General features: G+C 35.5%; 1 protein-coding gene across 12 annotated transcripts in view; it reads left to right on the plus strand.

Annotated features, from left to right (window-relative positions):
• FUT8 (fucosyltransferase 8) overlaps window positions 1–20,303 on the plus strand; it is a 311,102-nt gene that overhangs the window by 70,360 nt on the left and 220,439 nt on the right. For 3 of the 12 annotated variants that reach the window (XM_043556379.1, XM_043556370.1, XM_043556380.1), the window contains exon 3: window positions 16,012–16,065. The exons of the other annotated variants lie outside the window; for them this stretch is intronic. The gene's annotated coding sequence lies outside the window, so the exon portion shown is untranslated. The remainder of the gene's footprint in view (window positions 1–16,011; window positions 16,066–20,303) is intronic. 12 annotated transcript variants of the gene reach the window in all.

Below are 20,303 nucleotides of genomic sequence, written 5' to 3' on the forward strand. Positions count from 1 at the left end.
ATATGACTAGTGATTGTTATATTGGGCAGTGTAGATATAGAACATTTCCTTCTTGCAGATATACCTGATATAGACATTTTTTCTTACAGATTTTAATGATCCAGGTAATTATGATTTTTCAGGTAAGATTCTCAGTATTTTTTGTAAGACATTTGTACTATGAACTATATTTTGATTATTATGTTATATCATGGATACTCCACTAATTTTTGTTATTCTGTTTTAAAATGTCATTTTTATCTAATTTTGAGACTAGCTTCCATTTTGTAATATAATTTAATGGGAAATTTTGAGATAGTAACTAGAAATTGTCCTTACAGGTAACACAGAACATTAATCTTGTTAAGTGAGGTAATGAATAGAACTGTGTGAAAATTCATTTTAAGGCTTTTACTATCAGTATTTTAGGAATGTGGAGCTTTTAAAACAGCTCTTCTAGCTCCTAATGTGTTTTCATTAAACATGATAATAATGTATTTGTCAGTATAGTACTGGGCTTATAAAAGTTGCTGATTAGATGTTAGTTCTTTTAATACATAGATTTGATGCATGGTTCCCAAACTGGATGATTGTAAGAATTCCCTCAGGAGTGTTTTTTAAAAATACAGATATCCAAGGCATATATATTATATAACATATGTATTAATGCATACAAAGGATTTTGTGCAATTATTCCTTAGCATTAACTCCTTGGGATAGAATTGTTGGCTCAAAAGATTTGAATTATTGTTTAGATTTTTGATTTATAGTAACAAATTCCCTTCAGAAAAGTTGCACCAATTTACAAACTTTTCCTCATATTTTCTCTACACTGGGTATTATTCAACTTTTAATATTTCTCAGTTGATTAAAAAATCTCTTGTTTTAGTTTGTAATTGATTGTGAGTGCAAGTCAGCATTTTTCATAATATTTTTAATGTATTTTGAGAGAGAGTGGGGGGGGGATGGCGAGGAGAGTGCGAGATGGGGAGAGGCAGAAAGAGAGAGAGAGAGAAAGAGAGAGAGAGAGAGAATCCCAGGTTGTCAGTGCAGACCCTGACAAGGGGGGCTTGACCCCAGGAATCCTGATCACGACCTGAACCGAAATCAAGAGTTAGATGCTTAACCAACTGAGCCACCCAGGTGCCCCTGCCTGTTTTTGCTATCTGTTCTTGCACACACCTAAGCTTCTTAGTTTGATCAGCAGTAAGCTGAATGATAGGGATAGAAGGCAAGACTAAGAAGAGGAATTGGTGTTCAGAAGAGTGGGGTAATTTTGGTTATTGTGCCTGGTACAGATAGGTGCAAAAATGTTAAATCTATCACAGATCTACAAGATTCTTGTACATATTTCCATCCATTGTCTCGTAAATGGTATCTTTTTGGAATGTTCCTTTTCAGTTTGAGAGTGGAGGAATTGGCTTTAAAATTTTCTTACATAAAAAAAAAACAAATGTTTTGCTACTGTTATTTAAAAACCATTGATTATATTTGTTTCTGGTTGTTATTGGAATCACTTTGAAATAATGCCATTAATGATGCCATCTAACACAACTATTTCTTTTGATTTCTTGCCTATGTGTAAATATGATAGGACAGAAATTCTTAATTTTGGGGACTTTTTATCTTTGTGTCAGTAGTGCCTCATAGTATCTGACCCTGTAAAAGAAAACTCATTTCCTGTAATTACAACACGTCTGACACCAGATGTGTGGGTTTTCCACACCAAGCAACTCTTTAATTCTCTGAGCATACCAATGAGTAGTTACCACAGGCCCCAGAGGTTAGAGGCTCAGTCCCACACAACTACCCTTCACTTTGGATGCTAGTTGCAAGCAGTGGGTAGCTCACACTTCTGTCTGACTTGACTACAAATTGGGAGGGGTCCCATGACTTCCTCCTCAGGTTTTTTAATTGGCTATTATGACTCACAGAACTCAGAAACACTTATGTTTACCATCTTATTACAAAAGATATAATTAAAGATAACGATGAACAGCAAGATGAAGAGATACATAGGATGAAGCCCAGAAGGATCCTTGAGTGCACAGCTACTGGCACATGGATGTGTTTATCAACTTGGATGCTCAACCCTGTATTTGGTAGAGGGTTTTATTGCACAGGCATGATTGGTTATTAAGTCAGTGTCCAGCTGGACACTGGAAGATAAAGGGTGGGGGTGGAAGTTCCAAGTTTATAATCAGGGTTTGGTTTTCTGATGACCAGACCCTATACTGAAGCTATCCTGGAGCTCACCATGAGTAGCTTCATTAGAACCAAAGATGCTCCTGTCAGGAAATTTCAAGGGATTTAGGAACTCTGTGTAAGTGGTGTGTGTCCCTGTGGGCCGTAGACAATTGTGTTCAGTCTGAATGGGGTCTTGTAGAGGGGTTATAGGTGCTGGCACTGTCAAGAGCCCTTCTGAATACTGGGGGGCTCTGGTTTCCACGTGCAGAATAAACTGTTGACAGTTTATTATCAGGCTGAGGCTTCAAGGTTGCAGGAGGATTGTGTTTTTTTCTGAGTGATTGGGACAGCACCCCACTAGAAGTCCTCACCTACATATTCCATACTCCTTCCCACCAAGTCTCTTCTGTAAACTGTTGGAGAGCCTCTTTCTACTTCACTGACCCTTGAATGTCCTCTACTGAAAAAGCTTAGCATGGTGCTCGTGTTAAAGGAGGAATACTTAAAGGGATTTTGTTGTTTGTCACAAAACATACCTTGAAATACTCATTCAGAACTGAGGGGCAATAAACTGATAACTGACACATATGGGTAATATGGATATCCATTTGGATGGATATGGATAATACCCAAATTTGTTTACACAGTCACCTGTTGATGGACAGTCTGAGTTCATTCTAGTTATTGGCTCTTAGAAGTAAAGCTGCCATGAACATTAATATATAGGTTTTTGTATGGACATATATTTTATTTTTAAAAATTTTATGTTTTTATTTATGTTAGAGAGAGAGAGAGAGAGAGAGAGAGAGAGTGAGAGAGCACGAGTGGGGGAGGGGCAGAGAGAGAGGGAGACACAGAATCAGAAGCAGGCTACAGGCTCTGAGCTTCAACACAGAGCCCAACACAGGGCTCGAACTTGTGAACCACGAGATCATGACCTGGGTTGAAGTTGGATGCTCAACCAACTGAGCCACCCAGATGCCCCTGGACATATATTTTAATTTCTCTTAGGTAAATATCTAAATGTGGAACGACTGGATCATATAGTAGGTATTTGTGTAACTTTTTAGGAAGTTGCCAAATAGTTTTTCAAAGTGCCTATACCATTTTTTGTTCTTGCTGGCAGTGTGTGATAGTTTCTCTGTATCTTATCAACATTTGGTATGGTTATTCCTTTTAATTTTAGCCATTCTAGTAGGTGTAAAATGTTATCTACTTGTGTTTTAATTTGCATTTCTCTAATGACTAGTGATATTGAGCATCATTTCTTGTGTTTATTTACCACTTGTATATTTTCTTTGGTAAAATGTGTGCTCAAATCTTTTACCCATTATTTTAATTGGGTTGTTTTCTGATTGTTGAGTTTTGAATGTTTCCTATATATTTTGATTCTATGTATTGCAGAGGTCTTCTCCTGGATGGTGGCTTATCTTTTCATTCTTTTAACAGTCTCTTTTGAGGAATAAAAACTTCTAATTTTGATGAAAGTTCAGGCTATCCATTTATTCTTATCTGGATCATGTTCTTGTTTTTGTATCTAAGATATATTTGCCTAATGCAAGGTTATAAAAACTTTCTCCTAAGATATCTTCTGGAAGTTTTATGGTTTTAGGTTTTATGATTAGTGGTATGATGCATTTTGAGTTAATGTTTTTTATGTGAAGTGAAAATTGAATAAGGGTTTTTTTTTTTTTTTTTTTTTTTGCATTGTGATATCCACTTGTTCTAGGACCATTTGTTGACAGGTCATCCTTTACACTTTTGCCTAAAATCAGCTGATCATATATGTCTGGGTTTATTTCTGATTACCTAATTCATTACTGATCTCTTGCCTGTCTCAATGCTACTACTATTTTGATTCCTGTGGCTTTATAAGAAGTCATGAAACGAAGTTGTGCTACTCACCTAACTTTTTTCTTCTTTTTCAGTGTTATTTTGGCTATTGTGCTGGTTATTGATTTATTGCATCTTACCTCCAGATTTTCCCTTTTTGCCTGTTCTGTGAAAATGGATCTGGCTTTTTTAGTATTTTTCTTTTGCCAGCTGGCATAGTGTTGGGCTTTGTCAATAGAGAGTGCTGCAGAGACATTGCAGGAGGAAAAAGTTTTGCTTCTTGGTTTCTGTGTGCTTGCTTGGCAAGCTCCAGCAGCATACTCAACTTCTCTAGAATCAGCCCACATGGCTTCCGTAGTGTACAGTTCTTGCCGTATGTGTGACTTTACCAGCACTAAGCTTCTTTAGTGCTCAGAGGGCCGCAGTAACCCAGCAGCCAATGACCCAAGGCTAGCTTCTCTTTGTACCTCTCGTGTGGGTTTGTAGCAGAATGCCTTCATGGGACGCTGCCAGATAAACGGTTTTTCCTAGCCCCCTTATGAATGGATTTCTGCCAAGTTTCACAAGGCAGATTTCCAGCAAGTTCTTCTGGCATGGCACCAGAATGACTTATCTGTCATTCAGTGAGACAAGGCTGTGCTTTCTCCAACAGGGTCTGATCTCTGCCCTGTAGAACGGCACTCTTGTCTCAGCCCTAGGAGGTGTTAGCTGCTCTTTTATTCTCTTTACTTCTCACTAGTTAATTGTTGTTACACCGAGCCCTGTTATAGTTAATATTCTTTATACTTAACTTTCCCTTTTCAAATTTCCTTGTGACTTCTCTTTTCTGATTGGATCCAGAGTGATGCAACTGTCCTAGGTTTTTTTACATTTCCATCTGAATTTTAGAAGCAGTTACTAAATGTCTGGAAAAAAAAAAGCCTACTGGGATATTCACTGAATCTATGCATAAATCTGTGGGAATTGCATTGGAATCTATAGATAAATTTGGGGAGAATTTACCTCTTAACAGTAGTGAGTCTTTTGACCCATGGATAATGTATCACTGTTTATTCAGATTTTCAGTTCCTTTCAGTAGTGTTTTACGGTTTTATTATACTGATTTTTCCCAGATTTTGTCAGATTTACCCCTAAGTGTATTATATTTTATATGTTCTTATAAATGGTATTGTTTTTGTTAAAAATCCCACTTTTGAGTTGTTCATTGCAAACATATGAAAATGCAGTTGGTGCTTATATCCTGCAGCCTTGTTAAATTCATTTTCTGGTTCTAGTTTTTGTTTTGTTTTGTTTTGTTCTGTTTTTTTTTTTGGCAGATTCCATTGAATTTTCTACATAGATAGTCATGTCTTCTGTGAATGAAGAGAGTTTTACTTCTTTAATTCCACTCTGGGTGCCTTTTATTTCTTTTTCTTTGCCTGACTTCATTGGCTAGATGCTCTGGTATAATGGTAAATAGAAATGGTGAGAATGGATATTCTAGTCTTCTTATTTTAGGGGGAAAGCATCTATTCTTACACAAGTATGATGTTAATTATAGATTTTTCATAGATACCCTTTATTGGATTTATTAAATTTGTTTCTATTTCTAGTTTGCAGAGACTTCAAATCAGAAATGGATATTGGATTTTGTTAAAATACTTTTTATGTGTGTCTGTTGAGATGAAAGTTACTACTTTTTTATGTTTTAGCCCTAGATAATGCAAGTTGTCTGTTATTGTGCACAATTTTGTTATTTTTTCCCCCCAAAATGACCCTATTCCCATAAAAAAGTCAATTAATTTGCATGTAGAATACCTGGGTTTAAAAAATACTTTATGTGCAATATTATTTCTAATTGGTTAAAACATACACTACGCTAATAACAGTGGAGTCTAATTATTGAACTGTGATATGAAAAAAATAGAGAAAAATCTGAGAAGTGTCCAGAAAATATCTACTGAAGAATTGTGATTGAGTACAATTGTTTTAATTCTGAAGTTATGTTCAGCATTACTAATGGGAGGCAGTTAGCTATAGGATACTTGAGGATCATTAGTGAGTGCTTAGGAAGAAGTAAAAACAATAAATGAATAACATGAAGAAAATTTTAAAGCATAGAGGCTTGCTTAAAGATTGAAAAAAGCAGTAAGTAGACCTAACAGAACACAAGGGGCTCAGAAGAATGCAGTTGTTTCTTATAGCAAGTACTTGGAGTTAAAGCAATGTAGCTGGTGGTTTTGGTGAAGTGGAAAGAATTGTCCTGGGATAATTGGATTTAATTCCTGTACTTACCACTTGCTAACTGGGTAAGTTTCTTAAACTAAGTTTCTGATTTCTCATTCTGTAGAATGAACATAAGAATATCCCAAGGGTTGTAATGAAGAATAAATAGAATCAGTTACATGAAAGTGCATAGTAGTGTAGTTAAGTGCTTAATAAATGTTTGTCTTTATTATATTTTTTAATGACCAGTGGAAGCTTTTCTATTCTGTTGCCTATTTCCCTGGTGATTATATTTAGTCACAGAAACAGTGCCCACAGTTACCTTGAAACCCATCAAGAAAATAAAAAATGAAGCCAATTCCTGCTGCTTTGACCTTCTGTATTTTCATAGTTTCAAAGAAAACGAAACAGAGCACTGTCAACGTAAGAGTGTATTAGAAAATGCTCTGAAAGAAAGTTCTAACTTGAGGAAGGATGGCAGAATTTTTTATAGGGCATTAGAAGGAAGGGTTAGGCGTAGTTTGGGAGAATAGTTGGTCAAGGATGGTTCTCAGAGAATTGATCTTGTAGAGTAGCAGCCATTGGACAGTTTGGATTTTATCAAGAATTATAGAGAGAATCAGCTGTGGGGGTCAAGGACGTGAGTGGACCAATGGCAAATTCTCAGGTTTTTAGTGTCTGCACAGTAGATTTTTCTATCATTGGCTCTTGCTGTCTTCTCCCCCTCTACCCCTGCCACCCTAGTATAAGGGCCCTTCCATTATCCTGGTCATGATTTTAGACAGCTTCTAGCTCTTGATCTTAGAGGTAATAACTTTATGAAACTATAAAATACAAGGAATTAAGTATTTCGTAGAGCTGGAAAGTTCTTTCAGTCTTTTCTTCCTGCCCTCTTTGCATTGTGTTTTGGATTCCGTTATGTAGCTGCTCTGCAGTAGAGGAAATGGTAACGTATGATAATGAAAAACTTCAAAGTAGTTTGAAGACTGGAAGGGAGATTTGAAATGCTGGGAGATTTGAATAGGGTTTTGCAGCAGCTATTTAAGTTGATGACACATCTTCAACTTAAATTGCAATTCATTTTTTTAAAAAGTTTGCCTTATATTTCTGTGATGATTCTAGTAGAAGTCAAATGAAATTATTTTTGATAGCTGGTTTGTGAACGTTGGTATTTACAGCCAACCTTCCAAAGCCTACCTTGGCTTTCAGGGAGCTCAGCTTGTGACTAAATGGATCATCTCTTCTCTTGTATCTATTTAATGCATTACTGGTTTCTAGCAGCTGATACTTAACATTGTTCATTCTTGAGTGTGGTGCTTCATGTGATTTCTTTTCCTTTATGAGGTACTTTTTGACTATAGGTGGATCCATTCTCCTGTATATATAATCTGTGCTTTGAAATTAAATTATCCTTGTCCTTTTTGAATACATAAATCCTTTTATTATCTGATAGTTTGCTCTTGCTTTGTGGCTTCCTGTGTCCCTTTTGTAATGCTTAGCTTTTAATTTAAATGCAAGATTGCCTTAGTTAGCATCCAAGGAAGACTTTGGTCTATTCAGACATTGAGAAAATATGAATATTTGACCACTATATTTAGGATTATTGGGGCTTTTCATTCTAATTTTTAGAATATAGAAAGTGAGGCAAGTTTCTTATTTTTTCCTAATCAAGCTCACCATAGACCTTGCACTTTTTAAACTGGTTTGAATGAAAAAAATACATATATGAAGAATGGCATATCTGCTATTTCTACATGGATGTACTTACCATAACTGTGGAAAATATATTTGATTTACTGTGAAGCTCTCAGGGTAAATGTTTAAGATATAATCAATATTTTAGTATTTTCACATATAGTTAAACACTTTACGTAAATTATGATATTGTTATTTATGGTTTTATTTGTTCTGCAAAATATCACAAAAAGTTCCATAATGTGGCTTTCTTTTTTTGGTATTCAGAGGAAGTTAGATAAGATTTATCTACAACTAAATAGTACGTCACTGGTGAGAATCTTTTCTACCTATTATTCTACTTTTTAAATCTCATTCTCTTCCACTCATAACATTTGGTGATATGATACAAATGCCACTGTCATAGCTTTCTTTAATTTTCTGGAAAGTATCTTTTATAGTCTCCATATCTTTAAATCTTGGGAACTCTGAAAAGCTTCTTTATCCTTTATTTCTTCTCAAGAAAATACCTTCATTTACTCTTGATGTTTTTGTAGAAATTCCTGCTACCCACAGATAGAAATAAAAACATGCAATGTAAAATCTCAGTCATTTAGAGCATTTTAAAAATTAACAAATCAATTATTTAAAAAGTTCCATAGATTTGTGATCTTTTTCAGTTTTATTCTGCTTTATTGACGTATAATTGACATATATTGTAAAATATTTAATATATGCATAATGGTGACTTCATATAGTTTCTCTTAGTACTAATATAATGCAGTATTATCAACCATAGCAATCATGCTTTACATTAGATCCTCAGACTTTATTCATCTCATAGCTGGAAGTCTATACTCCTTTACCACCCTCTCCCTGTTTCCCTCATCACCCAGTCCCTGGCAACCACTTTTCTACCCTCTGTTACTATGAGTTTGATTTTTTTTAAAATTTCACATATAAGTGATACCATGTAGTATTTTCTCTCTCTGTGACTTATTTTACTTAATATAATACTCTCAAGACTTATTCATTATGTTGGAAATGGGAGGATTTCTTTTTTTCCTCATGAATGAATAATGCATTACACACACACACACACACACACACTCACATGCACTCACATACCACATCTTTATTCATTCATCTGTTGATGGACACTTGGGTTGTTTCCATATCTTGGCTATTGAGAATGATATTGCAGTGAACATGGGAATGCAGGTATCTCTTTGAAATCCTGTTTTCATTTCCTTTGGATGTATACCCAGAAGAGGGATGTCTGGATCATTTGGGTAATTCTATTTTTAATTTTTGAGGAAAACTCCATACATTCTCCATGGTATGCTGCATCAGTTTACAGTGCCACCAACACTTGTTAAAGCACTTTTCTTTTTGATGAGAGCCATTGTAACATGTGTGAGGTGATATCTCATTGTAATTTTGATTTGTATTTGGTGATGACTAGTGATGCTGAGCACCTTTTCACATACCTAATAGCCATTTGTAGGTCTTCTGTGGAAAAAAATGTCAGTTTTTTAATCAGGTATTTTTGTTTTGTTTTGTTTTGTTATTCAGTAGTATGAGTTCTTTGTATATTTTGGTTATTAACCCGTTATCAGGTATATGGTTTGAAAATATTTTCTTCCATTCCATAGGTTTCCTCTTTATTTAATTGGTGATTTCCCTTGCTTTGCAGAAACTTTTTGATAAAGTCCCATTTGTTTGTTTTTGCTTTTGTCACTTTTACTTTTGGTGTTTTGAAGTTGAAAACATCATTGTCAAGACTGATGTCAAGGAACTTGCCCCCTATGTTACCTTCTAAGAGTTTTATCATTTCAGGTCTTTAATCCATTTGGAGTTGTTTTTTGTCTGCAGTAAGATAGGGGCTCAGTTTCATTCTTTTGGCTGTGACTGTCCAGGTTTTTCCAGCACTATTTATTGAAGAGACTATCCTTTTCCCATTGTATATTCTTGACTTGTCAAATATTAATTGACCATATATGCATGAGTTTATTTCAGAGCTCTCTATTTTGTCCCATTGGTTTGTGTGTGTGTTTTTTAAGTTTATTTATTTTGAGAGAGAGATAGTGAGGGAGGGGCAGAGAGAGAGAGAAAGAGAGAGAGAGAGAGAATCCCAAGCAGGCTCTGTGCTATGAGCAGAGATGCTGACACTGGGCTCTGTCTTGCAAACCATGAGATATTACCTGAGCTGAAATCAAGAGTTAGATGCTTAACAGACTGGACCACCCAGGTGCCCCATCTTTTTTTTATGTCAGTATTATACTGTGTTGATTACTATAGCTTTGTAATATAATTTGAAATTGGGAAGTATGAGGCCTCTAGATTTGTTCTTAAGATTGCTGTGGCTCTTTGGGGTCTTTTGTGGTTCAATACAAAATTTATGATTTGTTAGTTCTGAGAAAAATGCCATTGGAATTTTGATAGGGATTGCATTGAATTTGTAGATTGCTTTAGACTATTTGGCCATTTTAGCGATATTAATTCTTCCAGTCTGTAAGCACAGGTTTTTTTTTGTACTTTGCATTTATTTGTGTCTTCTTCAGTTTCTTTCATTAGTGTCTTATAGTTTTCATGTACAAGTCTTTCACCTCCTTTGCTAATTTATTGCTAAGTATTTTCTTTTTTTTTTTGATGCAGTTGTGAATGGGATTTTCTTAATTTCTGTTTCTAACTTGTTCTTAGTGATATTTGTATATTGTATTTTGCATATTGTATATTGCATCTTTACTGAATTTGTTGATTGGTTCTAACAGGTTTTTTTTTCTGTGTGTGTGTGGAGTGTTAGTATTTTTTTATATATAATATCATATTACTGCAAATGGTGAGTTCTATGAACTCCTTTCCAATTTGGATGTCTTACTTCTTTTTCTTGCCTAATGGCTCTGGCTAGGACTTCCAGTACTGTGTTGAATGAAAGCAATGAGAGTGGACATCTTTGTCTTGTTCCTGATCTTAGAGGAAAAACTTGCAGCTTTTCACCATTGAGTATGGTGCTAACTGTGGGCTTGTCATATGTGGCCTTTATTTTCTTGAGGTATGTTTCCACTATATTCAGTTTGTTGAGAGTTTTTATTATGAAAGAATGTTGACTTTTTAAAAATATATTTTTCATCTATTGAGATGATAATATGAATTTTATCCTTCATATTGTGTGTGCTATGTTACATTTATTGATTTGCCTATATTGAACCATTGTTGCATCACAGGAATAAAACCAACTTGATCATAGTGAATGATCTTTTGAATGTGTTGTTGAATTCTGTTTGCTAATATTTTGTTGGGGATTTTTGCATTCATGTTCATCAGGGGTATTGGCCTGTAGTTTTCTTTTTTGTAGTGTCCTTGTTTGGTTTTGATATCAGGGTAATGCTGGCCTTGTAAAATGAATTTCTTCCATTCTCTTCAATTTTTGGGAAGATTTTTGAGAAAGTTTGGTATTAATTCTTCTTTAAATGTTTGGTAGAATTTACCAGTAAAGCCTTCTGGTCCTGAATTTTTTGTAGGGAGGTTTTTGATTACTTATTAAATCTTGTTAGTAAATGTTCTGTTCAGATTTTCTATTTTTTCTTGATTCAGCCTTGGCAGGTTGGTGTATTTCTAGGAATTTGTCCATTTTTTAGGTTGTCCGATTTGTTGGTGTGTAATTGTTTGTAGTAGTCTCTTATGATCTTTTGTATATGTGTGATACAAGCTGTAATGTCTCTTCATTCATTTATGATTTTATTTGAGTTCTTTCTCAGTTTTCTTGGTTGGTCTAGCTAAATGTCTATCTTTTCAAAAAACCAGCTTTTAGTTTCATTGATTATTTTTTTTAAATTTTTATTTCATTTATTTCTACTTCATTCCTTTCTTCCTTTTTTTTTTTTTTTCTTCTTCCTTTGACTAACTTTGGGCTTAGTTTCGTTTTATGTTTCTAGTTCCCTGATGTGTAAAGTTAGGTTGTTTACTTGAGTTTTTTATTATTTCTTAATGTTGGTATTTATTATTTTGAACATCCCTCTTAGAAATGCTTTTGCTGCATCCCTTAAGCTTTTGTATTGTGTATTTCCATATTAATTTGTCTAAAGATAATGTTTTTATTTTTTCTTCGATTCATTTGTAGTTCAATAGCATGTTGTTTAATCTTCACATATTTGTCAATGTTCCAAGTTTCTTCTTGTAATTGATTACTAGTTTGATACTATAGAAAAGATGCTTAATAAGATTTCATTTTAAAAAATTTATTAAGACTTGTTTTGTGGCCTAACATGTTGTATCCTGGAGAATGTCCATGTGTACTTAAGTATTCTCTTACTGTTACAATGTCTTATAAATTTCTTTTGTGTCCATATGATCTAATGTGTAGTTTAAGTCTTAAGTCCAGTGTTTTCATATTGATATTCTTTCTAGATGATCTATCCATTTTTGAAACTGAGGTATTAAGGTTTCTACTATTATTGTGTTGTTGTCTATTTCTCCCTTCAGGTCTGTTATTATTTGCTTTATATATTTAGGTGCTTCCATGTTGGATAGATAAATATTTTAAAATCCTACAACCACTTGTTGGATTGACCCCTTTAGTCTTATATAATTACCTTCTTTGTCTCAAATGCACTCTTTTGCTAGGAACGCTATTTTGTGTGATGTAAGTGTAAATATTCTTGCTTTCTTTTAGTTTTCTTTTGCCTGGAATATCTTTTTCCATCCCTTTCCTTTCAATCTGTATATATCCTTAAGACATATGAGAGAACTTAGTCCTTTACGTTTAAAGTAATTATAGATGGATATGGACTTAACTGTCATTTTGTTAATAGTTTCTTGCTGTTTTGTAATTCCTTTTTTTTTTTTTTTAAATCTGTGTGATTTGATACTTGTCTATAGTGGTGTGCTTAGATTTCTTTTTGTTTACTTTTTGTATATATGTTACAGGTTTTTGCTTTCTGGTTACCATGAGGCTTATGTAAAACATTTTATATTTGTGATAGTCTGTTTTAATTTGATATCAACTTATGTCAAATGCATACTAAAGCTCTCTTTACTATACCTCAGTGCATTTTGTTTTTGATATTATAATTGACATCTTTTTACGTTGTGTATCCATTAACAAATTATATTATTTTTGTCTTTTAGGCTTCATACTAGATTTACAAGTGATTTACCTACCTTCGTTACAAATTATGTTAATCTAATTTTAACTATGAACAGTATTTACCTTTACCAGGGAGATTTATTCTTTGTTTTCTTGTTACTAATTTGTTTCATCCTTTTGTTTGCAGCTTGAAGAAGTCATCTTAACATTTATTACAAAGCTGGTCTAGTATTGATGAACTCCTTAAACTTTTACTTTCCTAGAAAACTTTTTATCTCTCCTTCAACTCTATAGGACAACTTTGCTGGGTAGAATATTTTAGGTTGGTAGTTTTTTCTTTAGCACCTTCATTGAACTTATTACCTGCAAAAGTTTTTCAGATTTTGCTGAAAAATCTGCTGGTAATCATATGGAGACTCCCTTTTACATAACATAAATTTTTCTTTTGCTGCCTTTAAGATTCTGTCCTTGTCTTCAACTTTTGACAATTTAATTATAGTGTATCTTGGTTTGGATTTACCTTGTTTGAGATTCTGTGGGCTTCCTATATCTGGAGTTCTGTTCCTTTTCCTGTGTTAGGAAAGTTTTCAGCCATTATTTATTTGAATAGGCTTTCAGCCCCTTTCTCTTTTTCTTTGCTTTCTGGGACCCCATAATAAATATATTGATGTACTGGATGGCGTCCCACAATTTCCTTAAGCTTCACTCACTCTTTTTCATTCTTTTTTCTCTTTATGTCCCTGTTTGGATGACTTTCACTGCCCTGTCTTCAAATTTGCTGATTCTTTCTTCCATTTGATCTAATATGTTGTAAAATCCCTTCTGTTGAATTTTTCAGCTCACTTATTTAATTCGTCAGCTCTGTGATTTCTGTCTGGTACTTCCCTATATTTTTTATCTCTGTTGAAATTTTCATTTAGTGAGCATCTTTGTAATCATTATTTTGTGCTCTTTATCAGGTAAATCACTTCTTTCCCTTTTATTAAGATCTGTTTCAGAGGTTTCATTTTTTTTGTTTGTAATATATTTCTCTGTTTCTTCATTTTTCTTAATTCTCTGTGTTGGCTTCTGTGCATTAGATAAAACAGTCACATGTCCCAGTCTTGATGGAATGGTCTCATGTAGATGCTGAATCTTATCATTCAGCCTGGCCCTAGCTCTTGGTTGTTTCTCAGACCTTTGTGGTTGTCCAAGCTGCCTTCTTCATGACTCCCAGTAGTTGAGAGTATTTCAAGATCTTTCAGTGTGTCCCCAAGTGGAGGATCAGTCACCACCTATATGCTGGCTGAATGAAAGCTGGACCCTCAGGTAGCAGCTTAAAAAAATTTTTTTTTAATGTTTATTTTTGAGAGAGACAGAGACAGAGGGTGAGTGGGGGAGGGGCAGAGAGAAAGGGAGTCAGAATTTGGAGCATCCTCCAGGCTCTGAGCAAGCTGTCAGCACAGAGCCTGATGCTGGGCTTGAAGTCACAAACTGTGAAATCACGACCTGAGCCAAAGTCGGATGCTTAACCAACTTAGCCACCCAGCTGCTCCTCAGGTATCAGGTAGCAGCTTTTAAGTATGCAAGTAGATGTGTCTTTCAGGGCAAGACTGGGATCTGGGTGTTTCCCTCTCTTCCCTTTGTTCTGAGCCCTGGGGGTTAGCCAATTAAGAAACTTAAGAACTATTTGTTTGCTTTTGTCTTATGGGACCTGTGAATGCCATCCTTGCTTGCTCCCAGAACCAAGCAATCAAGTAGTATATCCCCTGGGTAGAAGCCATGGTACTCAGAGTGCCAGATGTGTGTACAACCTCCTTCCAGGAAGCTGTTTGTGATTTATAGTGATCTACTAGGGGAATGCACATTTGGTGTCTGCTGGCTTCCCAGTTTTCATGCAGGACTGACATCCGTCTGTAGATATATGCTAAATTAGAAGCCTCATCCTCTGGCAGCAGCTTTTAAATTATGTAAATAGGCTTCTTTCTGGGAATGACTGGGGAGATGGGTGTTTCTGTCTCCTTCCTGTGTGTTGAGCCCTGGGGAGATAGCTACTTAAGAACTATTTATTTGTTTGCCACAATCCTGTTGAGGATTGTTGAGTCTGCTAATGCAAGACTCACTGGCCACCAGAGTTGGGCTATCACAGGGTGTGTCTTTTGGGCAGAAGTTGCAAAGCCCAGGCACCAAATGTGTATGCAAATTCCTTTCAGGAAGATACCAGTGACTGGTTGCTGGGCAGAGAGAGAACACAAAGATGGTGCCCACTGGCTTTCTTGGTCTCTAGAGAGAATTACAGCTGATCCCTAGATGTGTGTTAAATGAGAAGCCTTACCCTAAGGCTGCACCTTTTAAGGTAGCCAAATAGGCCTGTTTCAGGAAAGGCTGGTAGATGGGCATTTTTGTCTGTTGCCTCTGTTCTGAGTCTTAGACGCATAGCCACATTGAATCCCTGAAGCCCACCAAGAACTGTTTCTTTATTTGCTGTAGTTTTCTGGGTCTTGGGGACACAAGCCCCAATGGCTTTCAGAGCTAGATGTTTTGGGGGCTCATCCCTGAGTTAGAAGTCTTAAAAGTTGGGGCACGAGATGTGGGTTGAAACCCTTTACTCCTCAGGGAGAAGCTGGTAGTTGTGAATTCCCTCTCAGTTGTATGTCAGTCGGCTGGGAGTGGGGTTTATGGAGAGAGTGTTTCTCAGCTTCTCCTACCCATTCAATGTATGTTTTTTCTTATTTGTCCTCTGGATTTCTTTCAGCAGGACTTGTTTCATGTTTAGCTGTAGATTTAATATGTCTGTGAGAGGATGTGAGTTTGAGATTTTGTTGCCATCTTTGACTAGAATCAGATTTGTGATTTTCAAATGTTATCCCTTTGAACGAATAACAATATAGTGAGTTAACTGGGATGCCGGTGATATCTAAAATATAACACATAAGTGAGTCTTAAGAGGTGTATAACTTCATTTTCTGCATGATGGAACTTTTTTAGTAAATATACCATTAGAAAATACAGTAGTTCCAGTAGTTCCCCCTTATCATCCACAGTTTTCCTTTTCATGTTTTCAGTTACCCAGAGTCAACCAGTCTATAAGCAGATGACTCTCCTTCTAACGTCAGAAGGTCAGTAGTAGCCTAATGCTTTGTCACAGTGCCTGTGTTGTTACCTCACTTTATCTCATCATGTAGGCATTATATCATCTTACATCATTACAAGAAAAGGGATGGTAAAATATATTTTCAGAAAGAGAGGCCATATTCACATTATTTTTATTATGGCATATTGTTACAATCTGTTTTATTTTCAACTATTGTTGTTAATTTCTTACTGTGTCTTATTTATAAATTAAACATCATCATAGGTCTACATGTATAGAAACAAACATAGTATATATAGGGTTTGGTGCTATCTGCAGTTTTAGTCCACTGGAGGTCTTGAAATGTATATCCTACGGAAAAGAGTGGAGGGGAGACTATGGTATGTTTGGAATGATAGCAAAAGGCTTCTTTGTGTTGTTTATTGAAATCGTACATAAATCTAACTTGTGTCATACTCGTCTCATAGTTACGTAAAATAAATGGCATGGTGAAAGAGAAGAAACGTAAAATGAGAGTTTCTGCAAAATTACTGAAGGAAAGAAGTGCAGTGTACTTTCCAATGTACTTTTCAATGTTAAAAAAAAATTGAGAATTCCACAACCCAAGGAAGTTGAGAAAGCTTCTTGCGCTTATGTAACAATTTTTAATCTATTAGTTGCAGAGCAAAAACAATAGGAAATTAATTAATTTTATATAAAAAATAGCTTTTAACTATTGAGTCCTCCTATCATTCTTCAGTTTGTTAAGCCTACTTTTGGTTGTTATTATTAAAAAAAAATGTAATTAGGCAGTCACAAGAAAGCTTCAGAACAGCTGTAATTACAGCTGCAGATTTAGTCAAAATAGGGGTTTTGAAAGGCTCCTCACTCTCCTTTCGCATCTCTTTCCCTTACCCCAAGTAACCCAAATTTAGTTGTAAAAGTTTTGGTGAGCTCAGGATTCCCGAAACTGGAGTGCCATATGTTTAACTGCATGCAGATGTGATGATTATATGTGACTCTTCATTAAGGTTTCTGGAACCTTTTTAGTTCTATTGCTCTATGCACAGTTAAATGATTTTTATCAGCTTGTTTCTGTATTTAATTTTATAGATATACATGTATTCCAAACACACTTTAATGATTTTTTATCAAGACTGTGGCGTCTGCTAAAACTATTTAGGGGGATAATAGTTTTTATATTCTAAATTTGACGTAATGTTGATATTATTACAAGTTGACTGGAAATATCTGCAAAACCTTACATCTGTTTTTCTTCAAATTTTACTGCAAAATTTTTTTCAAAAATATTTCTTCAAATTTTACTCTATTAGGAAATTGACTTTAACCTTGTCTAAAAACAATTTGGTAAATCTGTTAATTTTTGGAGCAAGTTCTGTTATAAACAAGAAGCTAAATATACATCCTTGTTGGTCGTCCTCTGATTCTCTCTTCCTGTGGCTTTATGATTTAGGGATGTAGATGTCATTCTAAGGTCTAGTTTTCAATTAGTCAAGGATTGGATAAAAGGGTTATGAAAACCGTGGCTAAGAGCAAGGTTTGGGGCCAGTCTTGCTGTCTCAACTAATTGCCATCTCTTTTGCAGATGTTAGTTATGAAATGTTGCTCATGAGCTACATAACATAACTTCGATTCTAACCATAATTTTTCAGGGTTATATTTTCAGAATTGGTTTAAAATTGTAGTCATTTGCTGTTGAATCACACATAAGGAAATTCAAAGAGTCTTTTGCCAAAGCTAACAATTCAACACTTTCAGGTAGGAAAGCAAATGAAACATATCTATACGTATATACCAGCATGTTAAAAAATGTATGGTTCTTACCTTTAAGTACAGTGGGTAGAAAAGGTGCAAGTATGTGCATTAATTTAAGAAATCAACTTTTAGAGGGTGAATAAAGTTGGATTTAAATCTCCAGACTTAGGAAGTCTTTAATTAATTAATTAATTAATTTTATTAAAATTATTTTTATTTATTTACTTATTCTGTCCAGTATTTTATTTATTTATTTATTTTAATATAATTTATTGTCAAATTGGTTAACCTATAGTGTGTACAGTGTGCTCTTGGCTTTGGGGGTAGATTCCCTTGGGAACTCTTTAGATCTTAAAGAAGTTCCAAAGATCTAGACCAATTTTCTTATTACACACAAGGAAACAGATTCAAAGAAGTTGAATTACATTAAGCCATTGGTTAAACAGATTTATAGGACATTCTAAATATGAACTCAGAAGTGACGAAAGGTAGCAAAGGGTACCTTGCCCAAAGGTAGCAAGTTAACTTTGCCGAAAGGTAGCAAAGGGTACCTTGCCCAAAGGTAGCAAGTTAACTTTGTTGCTGTGTGTGTGTGTGTGTGTGTGTGTGTGTGTGTGCGCGCGCGCACGCGCGCGCATATACACACAGGTGGGGAAGGGGCAGAGAGAGAATCCCAAGCAGGCTCCCTGCTGTCAGTGAGGAGCCCAACTGGAACTCAGACTCACGAACCTGTGAGATTGTGACCTGAGCCAAAACCAAGAGTTGGACGCTTAACTGACTGAGCCACCCAAGGGCCCCCAAATTATATAACTTTTATTTTATTTTATTTTATTTTTTTTTTTATTTTATTTTTGGGACAGAGAGAGACAGAGCATGAACGGGGGAGGGGCAGAGAGAGAGGGAGACACAGAATCGGAAACAGGCTCCAGGCTCTGAGCCATCAGCCCAGAGCCCGACGCGGGGCTCGAACTCCCGGACCGCGAGATCGTGACCTGGCTGAAGTCGGATGCTTAACCGACTGCGCCACCCAGGCGCCCCTATATAACTTTTAAAACATAGATTGGCTTATTTGAGATTGAGTATAATTTTATTTATTTATTTTTTATTTATTATTATTATTTTTTTTCAACGCTTATTTATTTTTGGGACAGAGAGAGACAGAGCATGAACGGGGGAGGGGCAGAGAGTGAGGGAGACACAGAATCGGAAACAGGCTCCAGGCTCTGAGCCATCAGCCCAGAGCCTGATGCGGGGCTTGAACTCACGGACCGCGAGATCGTGACCTGGCTGAAGTCAGACGCTTAACCGACTGCGCCACCCAGGCGCCCCGAGATTGAGTATAATTTTAATGATGAAGATATGATTAATTATATGAAGTAAGAAACTTAATAGAAACTTTTAGGAAGGAAAATAAAACTTTGAAACTTTAGTAAGAGAGGAAAAAAGAAATGTGAAAAATAATTTAATTTTATTTAAGAACTGGCTATCCATTTATCTCATTACCAAAACTTACTGTTGTCACTGTCTTTTCTTTTGTCTTCTTCCTTCCTCTACTGGTTCTCTCTGAAAAAGGCTCACGTTGTAGTGTGGTGTGATACAGTTCATGCAATTCTGGCTTTGTCACCAACGACCAGCATGGCCTTGCACTAAAAGTTTTCCTATTAAGACATACAAAAGTGAATGATTTTGAATTAGTTACGTCGATTTATGAGCTTTAGTTAAGGTACTTCATGAAAAAGGAGACTAGGTCTTGGATGTGACTATAGGATTGTTGAGACAATCAGATGAACTCACATGAAAATGTTCTAAAAACTGAAGATTTCACAAAGGCAAATGATATTGTTTTTATAACTATTGTTTTCAGTCCAGCATGACAAATAGTTGAGTATCCAATATATCAGAACCAGGGTTGTGGACTTTTGAATTCAGGAAGATACAGTCCTTGCCTGTAAGATACGTTTAGTGTAATTTGGGGAAGAAAGAAATAAAATATATAATGCAAATGTCTACAGTGTATGACAGAATATGAAGAGGGTAATGAGAGGCTGACCCAGATTTTGGCTTAAGTTAAAGAGCTACCCACCTGAATCTTCTCAAAGTCCTTAAGACTTGGTATGCTACAAGTGACAAATGAGCATTTTGACCTTTTCTTATACATCTCCTGCTTTTTTGAGCCTTTCTTTAGGTAAGAGTGGACAGATTTTTAACTTATGTTGCAGTGTGATGAAAGTCTAAACTTGGGCTCTCTAATAGTTGCAGGTGGGAGCTTGTTGATTTTTTAGGTGTACAGACATGAATCAGTAGCTGAGTCAAAGTGCCACAAAGAATGTACAGTTTTAGATTTGATGAGTATTGTCAATGGGATAGGTTCTAGATTTTAACATCTGGGTTGGATACCTTGACAGGGACATAGATGATTAAAGTGAAACCTGGGAGCAACATTTATTCCAACCCTGTTGAAGATATCTTTTACAGGGTCCCAGAATTGGCTTGACTGTTTCTCATAGT

The sequence above is a fragment of the Prionailurus bengalensis genome, chromosome B3 (assembly GCF_016509475.1).
Source record: "Prionailurus bengalensis isolate Pbe53 chromosome B3, Fcat_Pben_1.1_paternal_pri, whole genome shotgun sequence".
Classification (NCBI taxonomy): Eukaryota; Metazoa; Chordata; class Mammalia; order Carnivora; family Felidae; genus Prionailurus; species Prionailurus bengalensis.